Raw genomic sequence first — 17,156 nt, 5'->3', positions numbered from 1 at the left:
AAGGGACACATTTTCACTTAGGCCGGGAGAAAATCAAACAATGTTTCCCTCGCTGCTCTAGTTTATTGCTCTTAACATGCTTTTCATCGAATAGAAAATAGAAGTAAACACATTTAGACATCAGGAGGTGTGCCCAGGAGTTTCTGTATGACAGTCTTTTAAAAAGCTTTTTGCAGGGCTGAGAGATGGATCAGCGAGTGCTGGCTACACAAGGATGAAGGTCTGCGTTCACATCCTTAGCACCTACATAACTGCCAGATTGCCATGGCAGCCTGCCTTTTAATTCCAATCATCAGAAGTGGAGACCAGGGAGCCCTGGGTCAAGCTGGCCAGCTTGACTAACCATATTGGTGAGATGTGGGCCCAACTGAGAGACCCTGCCTCAAAGAATAAAGTAGAAAGCAATTGAAGAAGACTCCTGAGGTCAGTCTCCAGATACAGACATGCACACATGTGTGAGCATGCACCCACTCATGTCTATCACACGCATGTACACTTATAAAAACATTTTTAGTCTCTAGCATACTACAGTAGCAGGTACGTTCACAGTAGAAACAAAAGTGTCACCAAATTGTGAGCAAATGCATACTAATATTTATTTTATTCTAGTCTACTCTACTTTTAAAGTTGATTAGCAATCCACAAGTTTACATTACTATCCTCTCTGGGTCATGGCCTGTGTTAGAACAATGCTTATAATAGCACCCTCTTACCCACTGATGATTGCATACCACCGTGGATACTAGAAACCACAGAGACCATAGGAACCCTGGTGTAAACTCATGAACCATATCAGTCAACAGCGGGCCACATATACCATGCTACATGTCTAGTGACATTGTAGCCACCTTAGTTCGTGTTAGCACATTCCATGGTGTTCACACAATGACTAGATTGTCTAACACCACATTCCTCAAGACACAATCTGTCTTCAGTTGTACTGAAGATAGATTAAATAGATGGTAGATAGATAGATAGATAGATAGATAGATAGATAGATAGATAGATATTCCTATGAAGTTTAATCTGTAAATTAGTCATGGTAAGGGATTAAAAACATTAATAAAATAGAAGAATCATAACAACATCCTAGAGTAAAACTTGTGTGGCTATGGTCAGAGTACCCTTTTCATTTAAAGGAAGTGTGTCATAGCTTTTCTCCCGCCTATCTGAATCTTTCAAATAACTACTCTTACGCCTTGGCATCTAAGTCACTTGATTACGAGTGCCGAGGATACTTCAACAATCCATTTGGTAATCAAGATGGCTTCCAAGTGACTCTCTGGCAGGAATCAGGCAGTGTGAACACACTCAGACAAAGGGGCAACGCTTTCTTGAGCAGAACAGAATAAGAAGGCCCTCAGGAGCTGTTTAGCTCACAAATGTTGTATATATTAAAAGTCAACAATCGTTTATTTCCTGAATCCTCCAATTAGCATTTTCTTATAGCAGCTGACAAGTAGCTAAAAGCATGGGAACGGACACCATATGTCACAAACAACTTGGAGTGGAGTCTTCAGTCACTTTCATCCGCTGGGAGAAAGGTTGTAAAGCAATGTGCTGGCAGTTTTTATTGTAGTCCTGCTCTGCTTGACAAGGCACTTCTAGGAACGTATTGTTAGAAGATAACATTGTAAAGCCTAAAAGCACGTTCATGTCTAACAAAAGACGGGGAAATAAACATAATACAATGTCAGAAAGAACACATTTTTGCAGCTGCCTTGATAAACCGTTTTAGGAGTGGTTCAAACCTGGAGCTGCCCTGCTCCCAAGCCCCCCCCCCCCCCCCTCTCCCCCCCTCCCGCCCCCGCAGCCTCTTACTCTAAGAGGAAGGCTCTCAGGTCTGCTGCTGCTCCTTTTGGTGGGGATGGTCATGTGACCCAGTCCTGACACCGAGGTCTACTGAGAACCTGAGGTAGGGAGCTTTGCCTCCTTAGGAAAGATAGAGGTATCACGGGCTCCGCCCCTCCTTCCTGGCATAGAATGTACATTGTGCGGATAGGATCCTGGACTCAAGGCAGCCCTCTTGGAAAGAATGAGGGAAGATTCCAGAATCAATATATTAAAGCCATGCAGAGAGACCCAGGGTATGCGCTTTGAAAAGGACATCGATACATATCTGAATTGCATGCCATACTTCTCACGTTGTCCAAACAAACCCCTTTGTTATCCACTCTTGCCTGTTCTCTATTATTTATAACAGACACTTCCTAATTGGTGATATAAAGGGGATTTAGAGAACCTAAATATTTTCATTATGGCTCATTCAAATTGATCTTACTTTTGTAAAAACAAGTGCCTGTTGCGTTCATCCTAAGAAACCAAGAGCTGATGTTTGAGCGATAGCTTTGCGACTTCCTCCTAATATACCAATTAAAACACAAAAGTTCCATTATGTGACTGCCCTATTTATCCACTCAACAGCTGCTGGACACTGGTTTGTTGCCAGTTTTTAAATGGTATGGATTATGCAGACGTAAATATTTTCACATATGCTCTCTGGTTCACTTAGGGGTGCGTTCCTGTTGGGATATGTCATGGACAGGACTGTTAGGATTGGGCTATACACACACTGAAAAGTTGTCATATGGCTCTGCTCCCATCTGCACTTCCTGGGATGCCATTATCCCACTCTTATCAACATTTGGATTTGTTATTTCTTTTCAAAATTAGCCATTTTCCATTTTAGTGTGTGTGATTGAGACAGGAGGAAAGTCTGTGAAAGCTTCGTGTAGGCTCTGCCCCTCCCTCCGCCACAGCAGCCCCAGCCCCATGTGTCCTGCTGTAGTCCCACTAGCTTGGGATTAGTGGAGATGGGGGCAGGGGGGGGGTGGAGATGGGGGGGGCAGGGGGGCGTAATGACAGGCCAATAGCAGCTATCAATAGAGGTGATGACATGCAAATATTTCTGGCTGAAATAACAAAGTAAAATGAGGAATTTTGCAAAGAAAGAGAGGGTTTAGACTTCAGAGTCTTTTTGAGAGTTGTTGGCTTTCTTTGGGGAGCTTACAGAGAGCCCACACCTCTAGCAGGAACCAGAAAGGCTACAAACGGTATTTGCGCTTTCAGGAACTGACATGTTAAAGGCCTGAATACGAGCGTGGATCTAGCACAGCAGTGACACTGGCAGATGCCATTTTTGAAAACCCTCTTATCGATGCTGGGCACTTGGCACTTGGTGCTTAGCGCTCAGCAGTGGTGCCATTTTCAACAGGATTCTACTGTATCTGTGGCTCTGCAGCCAGAGATCCATTGTGAGTCTCGTTCTTAGAAAGCCCAGCCGGGCAGTAGTGGCGCACGCCTTCAATCCCAGCACTTGGGAGGCAGAGGCAGGCAGATGACTGTGGGTTTGAGGCTAGCCTGGTCTACAAAGTGAGTCCAGGACAGCCAAGCTACACAGAGAAACCGTGTTTCGAAAAAACAACAACAAAAAAAGAAAACTGCAACCTATCGAGCAGCAGTATGCTGCTAGGCGGTAGAAAGAAACCGAATCAGAGCTGCTGGACGCAGTGAGCTGGAATCTGGTCCCAGTCAGAATCTGTGCGGAAACTCACACAAGCTCCAAGCATCATCTCAGCCACAGGAAGTGGCCGGCATTGGAAACCAAGCTTCTGAAGGAATAACTAGAGGCATGACCAGCACCTAAGACCCTGTTACTGAAGCACTGCCCATGAACTGGACGGCCACCTGTAACTTTTCTCCCAAAGGAAGACTCGGGGGGCAAGAACAGGCCCATCCATCCCAAAAGAACTTCTGAGAATGAGAAAGACTTCTGGAGGTTCAGGGGAGGAGTGGCAGTTGCCTCAAAGGCTGATGCCAGCAACTAGGCCCGACAGCATTTGTAGGCTATATCCCCGCAAGATCTCGCTCCTTCCAACTTCAATATAACAAGATTCCCCTCCCTTTCCCTCCCTCCCCTTCTCTCTGCCCTCTTTATTTTTTTCCTTTTCATTTTCTTCCTTCAAAGACCATGGACTGGCTTGGTTTGTAGAGGCCTCTCTGTCGCTGCATCCTGAGATTGTGACTGTAATATGTCATCCAGTAGCAATTCTTACACTTCTCTCTCTCTCTCTCTCTCTCTTCTCCTCCTCCTCTCCTCTCTCCTCCCTCCTCCTCCTCTCACCTCCCCTCCCCTCCTCTCTCTCCCTCCTCTCTCGCTCTCTCTCCTCCCTCTCTCTCTCTCTCTCCTCTCTCCTCTCTCTCTCTCCTCTCGCTCTCTCTCCTCTCTCTGTCTGTATATATATATATTCTTTTGTTGTTGTTTGGTTTGGTTTTTTGGCTTTTTTGTTTTGGTTTTTTGAGACAGGGTTTCTCTGTGTAGCCTTGGCTGTCCTGAACCAGGCTGACCTCAAACTCACAGGCTGATCTGCCTGCCTCTGCCTCCCAAGTGCTGGGATTAAAGATGAGCGCCACCATGCCGGGCTCTTCTGTCTATATTTAACCCAAAGTGCCTCATCTCCCACCTCTTTTGATTTGACTCTAATTCAGAAACATTTTCAAAGAAGTGAAAGGGACCATCAATGAACTCCTGAATGATTCTTGAAAAGTATGCAAACATCTAAAAAAGTAAGTTGATATAAAATATGGAAATGGAATTCAATTAAGAGAGAAACACAGAACAACCAAACTGAATTGGTAGAAATTTTAAAATTTTCATAAGTAAATGTAAGTTTAGTAGAAAGCTTCAGAATAGAATTGATCAAGAGGAAGACAGAATACCAGGGCTTGTGGGTAAGGGAGAGAGATAGTAGAACCTTCTTAATAACCTTTCAATAACAAAAAATTAATTTAAAAAACATGCTTTAAACATACAGGAGATATATGGAACACCATGAGAAAAGCAAATCTGTGAATCACAAGAAGAGAAGGAGGAAAATGTTCTTATGCAAAAGAGATATAAAACATTTGCAATACCATCATAACATAACATTTTCCAAATCTAAGGAACTACAAGACGCATTAAGGACAGCACATACTTAAGACCAGAGAAAATGCCATGTCACATAGTGAAAACATAAAATGTACTGAACAAAGAAACTATATTGAATACTGCAAGAAAGAAACACCCAAGTCACATATGTAGTCAGACCCACCAGAATAATACCTGATTCTGCATCAGAAACCTTAAAAGCCAGAAAAGCTTAGAACAATGTTTTACGTTCTAAAAGGCAACCAGTGCCAAGCCAGTAAAGCTATTTGTCATAATTAAAGACGTATAATAAGAATTTTGGTGTCTTTAAAACCCCAGTTATGAGCTGGGTGGTGGTTCACACCTTTAATCCCAGCGCTCAGGAGATAGAGGCAGGCGGATCTCTGTGAGTTGGAGTCCAGCCTGGCATACAGAGTGAATTCCAGGACAGCCAAGGCTACACAGAGAAATCCTGTGTGTGTGTGTGTGTGTGTGTGTGTGTGTGTGTGTGTGTGTGTGTGTATAAATAAACAGTTATGTTATGTAAACATGTTTTTGTTTAAATCCCAGGTGTGGGAGATGGGGCTGCTTCAGTTTGTCCACAGCATGAGATTATTGGCCACATGCGTGCTCGGGCAGGGAGGTGATTCTGCCAGCCGAAGGCAGTTTAATTCTGGGGACTCTAGAAGGTATAAGAAGACCAGAGTCCAAAAGCAGGAGGCCTGCCTGTTCCTGCTGCTGCTGCTGCTGCTGCTGCTGTTTCTTTGTCAAGTGGTTGAGAAAAAAGAGAAAAGAAGTAGTTGAGGCTATCCTGACAAGATGAGGACTGGACTGGCCCCAAGGAACTCAACGCCCTTACTCAGAATGAAATAGTCTAAGAAGATCTCAGTGTGTCCTCTCCCCACTAACCTTCTGTCTTTCCTACTTTGTTTTGGGGTGTTAGAAAGGATTGGGGTGTAGAAGGGTGATAGATATAAGAACCAAATACAATAGATAAAAAAAAAAAAAAAAATAAGCCTATGAAGGGAAACTAAAAACTTTCCATGACTAGAAAGAAGCTAAAGAATTCATGACCGCTAAGCTGGCCAGAGAAGACATTAGCAAGAATCCTTCAGACCGAGGAGAAAGGTAAATGTAGCCATCAAGCTACAGAAAAAGATAAAGCATGTTAGGGAATTAGTTAAGCAAATGAGGTATATGAAAACATATAAACTCACCAAACCAAAAAATGACAAATATTAGTAACATGGTCAGTAGTAACTCTGGATATTAATATCAGTTCTCCAATCAAGAACACAGACTAATAGACTGGATAGAAGAAAAGGGACTCATAAATATGTTGCCTTTAAGAAACCTGCCTTACTATCAAAGCAAAGTTCTGCCTTAAAGTGAAATAATGGGGGAAAATCTATTTCAAGCAAATGGAGACCTCCCACAGGCGTTGCTGCTTTAGTATCTGACAAAATAGACTTCAAACCAAAAATAGTCAAAAGACTTAACAAAGGTCATTTCATACTTATTAAGAGAACAAGAGAGCAAGAGGACATTACATCTCTAAACATATGCCAAATACGGATGCACTTAGTTTCCTGAAGCAAATGCTTCTAGGTATGAACTCACAGGTTGACCTAACACAATAACAGTGGGTGGTTTTAATAACGCTCTTACTTCTGTGTAAGTCACCCAAACTAAAATAGAGAAACATTGGGGTTAAGTGATGTCATAGATTGAGTGAACCTAGTAGACGCCTACAGAACATTCCACCCAAATACTGCAGAATACATTCGTCTCAGCAGTTGATGGTAATTTCTTTAAAATAAATGATGTACCAGAACACAAAGCAAGCACTAAAAATACAGGAGAACTGAAATAACTTGTTTTTTCTACCTGACCACAATAGAGTAAGTCTCTAAATCATCAGCAAGAGAAATTATAGAAAGTACATGAATCCATGGAGATCAAACAACACTCTGTTGAATGACAAATTGTTTGTTGGGAAAAAAACAAGAAGGAAAAAAATTTTGAACCCTAGAATAGAATGAAAATGGAAAAAGCATATCAGAACCTGTGGGATACAGTGAGAACAGTCCTACGGGGGCTGCAGTTTACAGCTTCAGGTGCCCATGCTTTAAAACTCATAAAAACTTCAAATAAATAACATAATGACACATTATAGGCTTTAGAAACACACACACACACACACACACACACACACACCCCAAGCCAAAACCAAAAGTAAAAGGTAAAAAAGTTAATAACTGGCAGAAATGAACAGAATTAGAAACAACAAACAAGAATGAACAAAATGAAAAGTTGGTTCTTTGAAGAGATAAACAAGACTTGGTCAAGCTCCTAGACAAACCCTGTGTGTATGTATATTTGACTCAAAAGGAGAAATAAAATTATCTACAGTGACAAAGTGGACTAATAAGAGAGTGAGGGGTGAGAAAATGGAGGTAAAGCGTACGGGGGAGTTTGCTTAATATGTAATATATATGTACGAAAACTTAAAAATTAGTTAAAAAAAACAAAGCAAACAAAATAAAAAGTTTAATATAAACTCAAAGATGAGACAAATTCTGACTGTACAGATTACCAAGTGGATGGTCAGTGTAACCAGGTCTCACATAAGGGCACAGAATGCTATCACCTTACACAGGCACTTTCTCACATACCTTTCCAATACCACTTTTCTCAAGTGTGAATTCTGTCCTATCATTGAACTCTAGGTTTACCTACTTTCAAATTAAATATAGTGCAATAATTCAAATGAATTAAAATATTTAATAAATTCTTAGTAAAATTGTTATATTTAATATATTCTCTAATATTGTTTTAGGCCAACCATTTGGCATTTGACTGTCTTGCACCCATCACCCATTGATGGTTTGCCTTTATTTTCTTGATTTCTATTGAATTAGTAAGTACTATTATTGTGCCATTCTTTTTCTATTAGCTTACTATTTAGATATTGTTTGCAAAGTGGCCTTAAGAATATAAGGAAATATAATATTGGCCTATTAACATTTGCTGTAACTTTTTATTTCTTTAACTTCCCAGTTGATGTAAAGATAGGTTAGTTTTTAAAATTAAAAGCTGCACTTTCTGTTTCCATGTATTTTAACTCTCCTCAGATTTTTAATAAAAAGACTATAATAATATTGTGTTTACCTACATACTTTCTGCTGTTCTTTATTGTTTCCAACATTGCTTTGCTTCCATCAGATAGCACCTTCTTCCAATTTGAGGGATTTAAGATTTCTGTCCTTTAGACATGCTGGCAGTATCATTGCGTGTTGGGGGCGAGGGAGAGAAAGAGAGAGCGAGGGAGAGAGGGAGAGAGGGAGAGAAAGAGAGAGCGAGGGAGGGAGGGAGAGAGAGAGAGTTGTATTGTGTGTGTGTAGAGGTCAGAGGACAGGAGTTAGTTTTCTTTCACTATATGGGTTCCAGGGATTGAACTCGGGTCATCAGGTTTGGCGGCAAACACCCTCTTACCTGCTGAGCCATTTCTCCTGCCCAAAAACTCTCAGATTTTGACTCTTAGAAGCAGTTCCTATTATAGCTTCACTTTGGAAGAGTATTTCCAGTGGGTTTGGGATTTTAGGTTGATGATTGCTTTCTTCCATCATTTTGAGGCTGCCATCCCACTGTCTCCCTGGATTCCAGTACTTATGCTGGAATGTTGGCTGTCTCTCCTATGGTTCTTCGAGCAACATTTCCTGGCCAGTGTGAAACTTTCTTCATTGTCTTTCCTTTCCAATAGCTCTGAAGTTCATTGCTTCTTTCCCATCATTCATAGCACAGCCTGCTCGCTCTCTTTTTCCCTCCCCTCCCTCTCCTCCTCCCTCCCTCCTCTCTCCCTCCCTCCCCCTCCCTTCCTCTCTTCCTCCCTTCCTTCTCTCTTCTCTCTTCTCTCTCTTTGCTCTCTCTCTTCTCTCTCTCTCTCTCTCTCTCTCTCTCTCTCTCTCTCTCCTTCCCTCCCTCCTTCCCTCCCTCCCTCCCTCCCCTCTCTCTCTAGTTCTGGGAATTGAATCCAGAGCCTTCCCGCATTCCAGTGCTTTCCCATGACCTTTGCCTCCTTATTTTTATTTTGTTTTGGCAGAGTTACCCTCTGTAGTCTGTGATGGTCAATTTTTTAAAAATCAATTTACCACATCTCGGAATCATTCGGAAAGAGTCTTAATGAGGAATTATCTTGATTGATTTGGCTTTGGGGTATGCATACGGAAGGGGAAGACACATCCTGAGTATGGATGCCACCATGTCAGGAGCTCGGCCCTGAGCTGTGGAAGAGTGGAGAAGGTAGCATGGTGAATTCTTTCTCTGACCTTGACTGCGGTTGGACTTGCTGCTTTGAGTTTCTCCCTTGACTTCCTCTTATGGACAGACTATATTGGACTTGTATGCCTCTCCCTCCCCTGTCCCTCCCCCATCCATGCCGCCATGTTGCTTTTGATCACAGTAGTTTATCACAGAAACAGAAATGAAACTGTACTCTAGCACAAATAGGCCTTCAGCTTGTGACCCTCCTGCCTCAGTTTCCTGAGTAGCTGGGGTGACACTCATAGCCCTTCTGCAATATGTGTTAAGTGTTACTTGTTAGTTTAAATAATTTTTCTTAATCGTTCTCTATCAAACACTACTCCTTTCCTATTTTGTTTCTTCTCTCTTGTACCTCATCACTAGATCCCTTGTCCTTTACACTGTTTTCTGTCTTTACGCCCTTTTGCCTCTCCACATGTAACCTGGATGACTATCAGTCCTAGAATTATCTTTTCAAAAACCATTCTAGTTCACTAGTGAATGTTTCCATTTTATTCTCTCAAGTGCATGACTAATATCTGGGTCAGTTGTAGACTTGAACCTACTGTCTGGTTTTTTCCTCCTGATTTGGTGGGGGTCAGGATTTGTTTTCCTTTTTTTTTTTTTTTTTTTTTTTTTTTTTATGTTGCAGACTATCGATGAAAACATTATGTGATGTTTGAAATCGTGTGACACTCTGCATGCCATGGTCTTCTGGAGCGCATGCATCCAGAGTATAATGAGGAAGAAAGATTAATGAAAACTCAACTTTGTGTTTAGGAAGCTTTTTCCCTTTTGTATACTTCTACCTAATTCTTATTTATCAGATGGTGTCCCTTACTGTTCCTGTTAAAATTACAGAATGCTTACTGGGTCTTGTCTCCTCTTAGTGGAGGCTGAACTCCAATGTCTGTGTGTTTCCTGTCCTATGAGCTTTGCAAAGGTGAAGTTTCATCGCCTCCCAGCTGCTACATCTGAGGTCAGTACTTGACTGCTGTAGAGATTTGCATGATTGCCAAATACACCTCCCTCTCCAGGTGTGGGCGTGTGTCCAATCTATTACACAAGCAGAGACATGTCAACTGTCCACTCGTTGTTCTAGTTATGCCTAGAGAAAAAAATTCAAACTACTTAGCCTGTCTTTGTGCCAAGTAGGACCCCAAATTCTAACAATTTTTTAAGTATGAAGAAAATGTCATTTTATTATATAGATATTTCTTAGTGCAAGGAACAAAGACGCCTTTAAAAGTTAGTTTGTATATCCATGGGTGGAAATGACTAATCCTCAGAAGAAGACAAGTTCAGAGTCAATTCTTCTCTTTGTTTAGTGTGACTGCTATGAAAGTGGTTCGCATAAATAAGTGCTTGGAAATAGAAGTAGTTTGTGGCAGTGTAATTTAATTCCTTGAATGTCAAAATGTGATCTATTATTAAACAATATTTCAGTTGACAGTTCAGTTTTTCTTAATAACTTTAAAAGCAAGAACTAGCAACTCCTTGCTTTTTTAACTTACTTCTCAAATACAAGTATTTTATTATATTTATACATATAAAATAAAAAACATACACTAGATATAGGTATGTACTTGTCTCATTCTAGAGATTAGTCATTTTCATCCATGTATATATAAATTAACTTTTAAAAGCATCTTTGTTCCTTGCACTAATAAAAACCTTTATAATAAAATGATTTTGTATTGTATGCACAAAATTTAAAAAATATTTGAGCTGTGCATCTGTCTGGTGCTGGATGTTTTTATGTATTGTTAAGATAGCACAATGTACCTTAGTGAGATTCTGTGTGAGAGGTATTCTTTCTTACGTGAAGTAAGCAAAAGGCATATTTTAATGAGAACAATTTTAATACCAAATACTAGGGGTTATATAAAATATTATATAGTTAGTGGTCTATGAAATGTCAGCTTGAAAACATCTGAATTATCACAGGAGGTCACAGTAGCACCATCCCATCAAAGTGTAATGTGCCGAAAACAGCAAACCATGACTTAGTGTTGGGAGATGGGGATGAGAAATGGCTTCCAACTGACAATCCACCTTTGGGTCATTCACACCCAAGTTCTGTAAGCAAAGCCGGGAGAGTAGGAACAGTCACAGCAGGGCCAATGGGACATTATCACTCACTGTCTGTTCAGGGGCAGAGATCCAGGCAGTGGAGCAAGAAAGCCTATCTCAGTTGAGAGACAGACTGAAAGCATGTCCTGAAGACACCATCAATTTGGATGGAATATATGTCCACATGCCTCAGAGAACGGACTAGATAAGCAGCCAACTAGACCAAGTCTGGGGCGAGTAGATCTCCCTTCTTGGTCAAGTCCACCATGGTCTTTCCTGGGTGAAGTCTTGGAAGGAAAAACATTATACCTTATTGGGGATGCTAAAAGCCACGAATGAATAAATGACTAACAAAGGCCTCGAGGAAAGACTGGCCGTGTAATGGAACATGGTGTCAATTGAATCGTTTTTGGAGAGAGCAGAGTTAATTACTGCTAGGTGGATTTGTGTGGGTGCTTTGTTTCGTTTGCTTTGGTCTTGCCTGATAGGAATCAGCAGACTGGAAGGGGGTGTTGTGTGGATAACTCTCACGGCAAGAGTCTGTGGACTGGCTTCTGGATATGCCACAGGCTCACTCTGATCTGTCAGTGTGGGCGAGTATTTCTCAACTTCCAGGCTGCTACCTCCATGCCTGTTTCATGGTTACTTGAAGAACACAAAATTTGATCCTCTGAGGTCTTTACAGGTCACCCCAGTATGACAGAGGTGACCATGGATTTTTGGACCTTTGTCTCAGGGGTCTTCAGGGAAGGTCATAGCCAAGGCATGGTCTGGAAGTTTTCATGACAACCTTTTTTACTCTGTCTTCTTTACTCATCATTATTGATGAATTTGGAAGGGAATTGCCTTTAATTAATATACATTCACCAGGACCTACTCTTGTTCCTTTTAAGAGTTTACATTCTTGCTGAGTCATCCCACCTCATGCTATTTCTAATGACCTACTAAGTGTTCTAATAAAAAAAAGAAAAACCACCAAAGAGTTAAAAGGAGCCACCACTATTTTTGTGCAACTTTGTGCTAAATATTTTAAGGCATTTCTTGTCTACTATATTTTTTTCACAAGGCTTCATTGCTCAAAACAAATATGCAAATCCATGATGTCTACAGTGTGGGCAATACATCCATGTAGACATGACATCCTCGTGGAATGAACAATTTCAAAGCAATACTCAGCAGGCGTTCATCAAATTCTATTCTTTCATAGCTATGAAAAAATCCCAGATAAAAGTGAATATCCCTACATTTTTCTATGGGCTGACCATCTGGTCTCCTAGTTCTGATACTTTTCCATTGTGCACATCATTTTCCTCAATGTGCTTTGCGTCCTAGCAACTCTCTCCAAGGACCACCAAGCTGAGCCCATAAACATCACATTTCTCCCGGCTTCCTAGAGCCACAGGTCTCACCTTCCAAGTGGAGTTCCCGCTTGCCAACTTTGACACGTCTTGTAACAATAACTCCTGTGAGCTACATTTTATGTGATGTGAGACAGGTGTGCAACTGTTGAATCCGTGTCTCCAGAGAGCTTATTAAAGTGGCTAAGCCAATTAGCTCTCATAGAACACGCAACCTTTTCCAGGAAAATACATCTGAGGTATGGGAGCCTGTGGGAACAAGTCTTTGGCAGGAAGCTTGGCCTTTGATCTCCAAGACCCTTTCCCCAGGGTTGGCCTGGTCCCAGAAGGCCAGGAGAACTATTGCTGTAGGTTTCTTCTGATGTCAGGAGGAAGGAGGCGGGCTGTGCCGTGAAAGACTGGCCTTGTGGACTAGGTGAGAGCAAGCCAGGGACCACAAACTAGATGAGAAGCAGCTCGTCTCCTACACTTGAGTCCAGAAGCTTGATGGAAAGTGACCAACTGGGGATAAAAAGTGATTAGCAGGAAGCCAAGGTGACAAGGAAGGCTTTGATTAATAGGATAAAGTCAGAGTTAGCTTTGGATCAGGAAAAGAAATTCTTTAGACCAGGGTCAGAGTCTAACCGCATTCCAGATAGTTCACAAATCCAATCCAATATGATGTCTTAATCGTTAATATGTCTCCCAAGCCGCAATGCCTCAATACCAGGTCTATAGTCCAAGCTATGACCATCTCTTCTCTGAGTCTTACAGTAACTTGGCGTTTTCCCCATCTCTGCTTAGCCGTGTACTAATGTCTCTGTTCCATTCTGCACCTTGATGCTGGAGTAGTCCTCCTGGGATGTGGGATGATGTTCAGAGCCTAGGTTTCTCATTGTGTCAACTATGCCACACTCACCCTCCCCACTTTCAGTCTCTTGAAATACACCTTAAGGGGGGGCTCTTCCTTAAATATGGCTGCCTCTTCTTGCTAGCACCTTGATTCCTTCATCTTAGTTGTCTTGTCACCTGTGAGCTCACTTTTTCTAGGGACTCTTTGTTAACTCTCTCAAATTAAGTCTTATCCCTTACTAGATGTACAATATACTCATCATTGTATGATGTCCTTGTCATTGTTACATTGTGCCCATATATATATTTGGGTATTAAAGAACTATCTCTCTCCTTTTCTGGATAGTAAGTTCACAGCAGGAGGTGATGGGTGAAGATCTGTGTGTCTATTTTAGCTCAAGGATGTCTTCTGGGAGATCTCATGGCCACAAGTGCCACCCCTTAAAGATGCTTTGTAAAGGAAGGGTTTCACCATGGTCTGTAATTAATAGAAGTTCACCCCCAGAATGCTCTTTAAGACTTTCTGTTGAGGCTGGGCGTGGTGGCGCATGCCTCTCATCCCAGCACTTGGGAGGCAGAGGCAGGTGGATTGCTCTGAGTTTGAGGCCAGCCTGGTCTACAGAGTGAGTTCAGGACAGCCAAGGCTACACAGAGAAACCTTGTCTCAAAAAAAAAAAAAAAAAAAAAGAGAGAGAGAGAGAGACTTCTGTTGAACATAAAAGATGCAGCTGAAAAATTATAAGCTCTTGGCCATATCTCCAAGTTGGAGAATGGCTTCTGTGATCAACATTAGAAATGGCCGATGCTTGGGGGGGGGGGGGTCCTACAGAGAGCTCTGGAAGATCATTTGTTGAGACAATCTCATACCTAAAGTGGGAACTCTGTAATCATTTTTTTCCTGACACAAACCAACAACATCAGTGCTGGGGAGTTTGCAAAGTTTCTGTCAAAGGAAAAGATGCAAAGTGATGCCTGCCTAGAAACTTGCAGAATTTTGACCCAAGGCTGCCCTTGCAAGACATCACTGGTGACAGAGATTCGGTTTCATCTGATAGGTTGATGAGTTCTTGCCATGTCTAAATCATATAAACATAAACTCGATTTTATATCACAGGTATGGATAGTTTCTGCATCAAAAAGTACTTACAATTCTACAACATTCTTGTGTACTACATGATGAGAAAATTATAAATGCATTATGTTTGGATATATTTTCTTTAGAAATTTGTGTGTGTGTGTGTGTGTACATGTGAGAGCAAGAGACAGAGAGACAGAGTCAGAGACAGAGACAGGTAGAGAATAAATATGGAGGTCGAAAGCAACTTTGTAAAATTGATTCTATCTTCTCATCTTTACATGAACTCAGGTCACCAGGCTAGAATCATCTCACCAGGCCTGGATACTTTTTTTTTTTTTTTCTTAAAAGAAGTCAGTCTGCCTTTTTTCTTCCTTCATTCCTTTATTCCTCCCTTCGTTCCTTCCTTTCCTCCTTCCTTTCTTATTTTTGGGGGGTGGGCTATAGAGGTTAAACCTAGAGCCTGACACATATTAAACGAGCTCTTTGACACCTATTTATACCCTCAATCCTCAACATTTTAGTTATAATCAGTTTCCAAAAGAAGCTGATGCTTAACAAGTATTGGAGCCGACAAACTATGTACCAAGGTCTCTTCCAGTTCTAAAATTACACACACCTCAGAGACTAATGCCAAGCTGGTGACAGTATTGGGAAATTTAGTAGCTATCCAGATTGTTTCATTTGCATCGTCAAACATCTTGCTGGAAAATTGTTGCAGTTTCCACCCAGCGGTTTGGAGTCATGCGCACAGAAGCAGTGACGGAGCTATAATGTTGGCTCACATGCTTTGCAGTGGATGCTGGCCTTCTAATTTTCCCTGTGCCCAAGCATCTAGGATCAAGTTGACAGATGTTCGTTGAGGTCTTCCCATGGTGGGGCAAAGGAAGGTACCGTAGATGGTCCATACCTCTTGATGAACGTCAAGTGTGTTCCTCGTGCAAATCCAAATGAAATCACTGTGCTTGTAACTGCCCAAACTGGCTAGAAGCTGAGTCGATAGCCACATACAGGCCTTGTCTGGAGGGTGGAGGGAGGTGGAGATGGCAAGTAACCACGCATATTTTCCTACATAGAATATAGCTTATTGGTCTGAGCACCTGCACAGAACAGGAAGAGGCAATGACCCTGAGCCAAGGCACGTCCAACATCATCGTGGGACAAATGAATGTTGGTGTCCCACCGTTCTTGGTGGCAGACTGTGGAGAATTAATGTAACAAAGTCCATAGCAAAAGGCATAGAACTGGACTGCTAACCCCTTAAAAGGCAATTGGAGAATGAACTTAAAATCTATGGCTGCCATTTTAAAGTAGGACTGGTGTGAAGAATGTCCTTTCTCTATAGCATTTTAACACCCACGCCAATTCCCAGACTTCTTCCTTGGGATACCCATGTAGCTTTGGGTTGTTCTTCAATATCAACTGGAGACTCTTTTTATCCTTCAAACATAGAACTTCCTTGACATAGAAAAGTAAAGTTCATGATCAATATGCAATTAGCGCTTAGCCCTCTCAGAGGACCAGTGGGTTCCAGTTGCACCATTCCTGGCTTATTTCATCCTGGAACTCTTTGCTGAGCATCGTATCCTCTGTGCAGCTCAACGGCACCAGTGGGCGGGGCTCTGAAGGCTTTGTTGACACACATCAAATGCGTCAAGACTCGGGCTGAGGGAGAGCCAACTCTTCCCCATTGCTCGGTTTTTCACCCTGTTGCTTTATCTACCTGACAGGAAGACTTGAACTGCTGCCATTTCTAAGCTGCATTTCTAAATATTGGCTTAATGGTGAGACTCAAAGTGTCATAACACAACTCACGGGTGCAATGAAGATTGTCCAGGCGTCACGGCGAAGTCTGTACAATGTCGCATCGGGAGTGGAAAAGGAAACAGAAGATGGAAGAAGGAAAATAAAATCCAGGTGTGTTTAGAGACATGCCTGAAACTTTGCTTAATCTTGTAGGGACAGATGAGCACTTGTTATGCCATTGTCTGAGGCTGGAGGGCACTAGAGGGAGAGAGAATGGAAAACAGTGACAGGACTCCCTTGGCCCTTTATTGGCAGGAATGAGGACACTTGTCCCTGGCAGCCTGGCACGGCCAGCCTGTGCTCAGAAAGACTTCACTTAGGTTTTCAGTTTTGAAGGACTATAAAGTGTCTAAGAAACAAGGAAGTTTTCATCAATTTCTATAAAAACTTCAATCCAGATATTTGGCTAATCTCCATGAAGGTGACTGAGGAAACTTTTTTGTTTTGGCTTCTTTCCTTCTCATTGTTAACTCTATAACTATTATTAAGGCACTTTGACCATGTCATATTTACTGCTGTACTGTGCCTCAAAAGAAGTGATGGGCTCTTCTTATGTATAAGGAGCTGTTCTGGGGGGAACAATGAGATATAGTATAGGGAAATTGCCTTTGAGATTCGTCACATGTTCAGTGATAGATAAATTAAAAGTCTATCCAATGGAAGAAAAATAATGCACTGTAAGACAACAGAAAGTGCTTTGGAATATGATGACTGGTCCCTCTTTGAATTTCTTCCCACCTTGCAGTACCACTGGCTTCTATGGCTATACCATTAATCCAGTTAATAAATGGAATAAGAAATT

At 41.7% G+C, this 17,156-nt stretch overlaps 1 protein-coding gene across 1 annotated transcript in view; it reads right to left on the bottom strand.

The window, feature by feature from the left end:
• The window catches only part of Enpp6 (ectonucleotide pyrophosphatase/phosphodiesterase 6), a 97,154-nt gene that overhangs the window by 33,770 nt on the left and 46,228 nt on the right, over nt 1-17,156 (bottom strand). The window lies entirely within an intron of this gene.

Source organism: Acomys russatus, chromosome 27 (assembly GCF_903995435.1).
Source record: "Acomys russatus chromosome 27, mAcoRus1.1, whole genome shotgun sequence".
Lineage (NCBI taxonomy): Eukaryota > Metazoa > Chordata > Mammalia > Rodentia > Muridae > Acomys > Acomys russatus.
The sequence above is the reverse complement of the archived record's forward strand: the minus strand, read 5'-3'. Positions and strand labels throughout refer to the sequence as shown.